This window comes from Sinocyclocheilus rhinocerous, unplaced genomic scaffold (assembly GCF_001515625.1).
Source record: "Sinocyclocheilus rhinocerous isolate Xijiao unplaced genomic scaffold, SAMN03320098_v1.1 scaffold1189, whole genome shotgun sequence".
NCBI lineage: Eukaryota > Metazoa > Chordata > Actinopteri > Cypriniformes > Cyprinidae > Sinocyclocheilus > Sinocyclocheilus rhinocerous.
This window is the reverse complement of record NW_015633719.1, coordinates 102,983-106,457: the sequence shown is the minus strand read 5'-3', so window position 1 is coordinate 106,457 and position 3,475 is coordinate 102,983. Positions and strand designations below refer to the sequence as shown.

General features: G+C 35.3%; 1 protein-coding gene across 1 annotated transcript in view; it reads right to left on the bottom strand.

The window, feature by feature from the left end:
• Nucleotides 1-3,475, bottom strand: part of LOC107744738 (protein tyrosine phosphatase receptor type M) — a 182,087-nt gene that overhangs the window by 133,144 nt on the left and 45,468 nt on the right. The window lies entirely within an intron of this gene.

Below are 3,475 nucleotides of genomic sequence, written 5' to 3'. Positions count from 1 at the left end.
GTTGCGCATGCGCTGGTGAGTCTCGTGAAAACCAACGTTTGTTTACAGGATCAAAGGAAGCAAAGTTTCCTTACTTTAGCAAAGGAAAACCAGTCTCCTCTTGGCTTATATCGAAAGCCTCCGACATTCTTCTTTACAAATCCTCGTTTTGTACTTCTAATTAGTGACCGTTGTTTTGTTTTGATCTCTCCGCTGCGCTTCCGCGTTCATCACTTCTGAGCGGCGCATGCGCAACTCTGACTTTATACGTCATTCCCCTGGAGCTGCTTCAGTGTACAACAGTGACCGCAAGCTAGATTAAAGTGATTCTCCGACTGGATTCGTCTGAAAGAAGAAAGTCATATACACCTAGGATGCCTCAGGGGTGAGTAAAACGCAGCCTAATTTTCATTTTTGGGTGAACTAACCCTTTAATAAAAGCGTTTTTGTACCAAAAAAATATGACCAAAATTATAAATTAAATAAAAAAAAGATTGTCCACAATCATCTTCAAGGGTCGTGCATATGATCTGCACAACACAAGAGAAACGGTTGCATTGTAAACACATAAAAACCTACGATATAAAACACACTATTTTATCAACTGTATTTAGTGTAAATATGTCTGTACCATCTCTACTAGTTATTATAGTTAACTAAAACAATAAATGTAAATAAACAATACATGTTAAATGAAATAAAATAAAATATAAAAAATTTACCATTTTAGTTTCCGAGGCAACATTTCTCTTTTTTGTTTGTTTAATTTGATGCACTAAATTAACAAGGAAAAAAAAAACTGAAATAAAAATTATATATAATACTAGTGTTCTAATAATTTTGGCCACCTCTGCATATTTATATATAACCAAAATTTTAACAGTATCTCAATGATACTAAAAACTAAAAAAAACACAGGTCTATACAAGTCATTCTAAATTAAATTTTCATTTTTAATTAAATGTAATTAATCATATATTGATGCTCACTACTTTGATTCTTTGAGGGCTGAGCATGAGATCTGAAATGACCAAAAAATGCAGATGAGCTGAAGGCCACTGTCAAAGAAACCTGGGCTTCCATACCACCTCAGCAGTGCCACAAACTGATCACCTCGATGCCACGCCGAATTGAGGCAGTAATTAGAGCAAAAGGAGCCCCTACCGAAGAAGTTGAGTACATGTACAGTAAATGAACATGCTTTCCAGAAGGCCAACAATTCACTTAAAATGTTTTTTTTATTGGTCTTATTAAGTATTCTAATTTGTTGAGATAGTTAATTGGTGGGTTTTTGTTAAATGTGAGCCAAAATCATCACAATTAAAAGAACCAAAGACTTAAACTACTTCAGTCTGTGTGCATTGAATTTATTTAATACACGAGTTTCACAATTTGAGTTGAATTACTGAAATAAATGAACTTTTCCACGACATTCTAATTTATTATTCATTATCTGTCTTTCTGGAAGCGTGATGGCGGTCTGTACATACAGTATCTCCTCCAGACTGGCTTCATCTCTGATGAAAGCTCTGCTCCTCAGTTCCCTCAGGAGCACCGGCTCCGTAACACCATCAATTTCCATTCTGGGTTCAATCTGAGCAGCATTTCAGAGCAATTCAGCGTTTCACACACACTGGCTGGCGATCCGAAGCCCCAGACAGGCAATCTGACGCTCCTGATGAGGAACAGGGAAGCTTAACCTGCTCCGTTCCCACAAAATTGTTTTTTACAGAGACCTGAGCAATCGAGACGGACCGATTACACACAAAACTATTCATAGCAGGGTTTCTGCAGACCTTTTTAAGACCTTTCTACACTGTAACAAATGATATGACCAACATGTGTTTCTACATTACTTTAACTCATCAAAATAAGTTAAGCAATTTTGTTAACTTTATTTTATAAGTTGTAGAAGGTTCAACTCCTTTTTTTAAGCCAGTTTAATGTAACATAAGTTGAAATTACTTCAACAGCAAAGTTGATTGCATTTAAATAAGGCAACAATGTATTTTTTACAGTGTAAGACTAAGGAAAGAGAAGTAAGGGAGCACAATATGATCTCTAAATATAAATGCCTTGTATTCAAACAATTAATCGTGATTAATCGCATCCAAAATAAGACGCAGCATCAACCGTGTGTTTGCTTCCCAAAGACCTGTTTTCTGACGACACGAGAGAAGCACAGAGCAGAGGGAAACCAAGCGAGGGCTGATCTTTATTGGGCGCGTGTGTGGCTGCAGATTAAAACACGGCTCTGGAAACACCTTTTAATCAGCGGCTTGTGAGAAACACTGGAGGTGAGAGCTGAACAGACCCGAGACGGGACGCATTCATCATTCAAACGGGCTCAAATCAAGCTCTTTGTGGAGCCTCTCAATTACTTCTCACTCACACACACGCTTAACGAGACAAAGACGGCGTGTTAAACGCGTCCGCACTAATGTACAGTCTCCAGCCGCTCCCGTAAAAACGGCTCGTTAAAGATGAACTGCCATCCGGTTTTCTGAAGGAAACAGATTGCGGTTCATCTTTAACAAGCTTGAGATAATAGGCATTATCATGTGAGATATCAGAGGAGTTTTGCATAAAGGATTCCATTAAACACAGCTTGAGATGCTTTGGACAATACACTCACGATAATCCAATCAGATGCAGAACAAGGCCCAGAGCATTATGGGATGGGTTTGAGGACTAATGAATATATAAGGGATGATGCTGGTTGATTCAGTCAGCTGGTCATTGTCACAGAATAAATATGGATATGATATATTAATCTGAGTATAAATTAAGGGAGTAGGAAGTAGTTATCTGTATCCTCATTGTTATATATATATATAGAGAGAGAGAGACAGAGAGACAGAGAGAGTTAGTAACTTATATAAAAATAAAATAAAATATTTTATATAGCAAATATAATATATAATACAATTTATATGATATTTGTCACATATTTATTTATATAATATATTAATGTACATTATAAAAATATATTAAATAAATAAATATACAACTTATATAATCTGAAAAATAATATATATGAGTCCAGGGTTATTATGGTTAACTAAGAATAAACCACAAAAAAGAACCTTCAATCAATTAAATTAAATTAAATTAAATTTAACTTAAGCATAACATTTCCTAAACTATGAAATAAACAACCTACCAGCGAAAACACTTCAGATATTATTAAATAAATTCACCCTGATGACCCACTATATTAAGTGTCATTTTAACATTTTCTCTAATCACAATCATGACTATACATTAGGGCTGGGTAAAAAATATCGATATCTCAATATTAATCAATTCTCATTTTCACAGAACGATATCGATTCCTAAATCCCAAGAATCGATTAGTCTAGCCTGATTTCAGTTAATGGATGGAACATTGAAGGGTACTTCCCATCCAATAAATCGCAATAAGCATTGTGTTTTGGTACTTATCATATGAAACAAAGTCTCAGATTTCAAATTCTGTCCATTGTATTGCAGTATT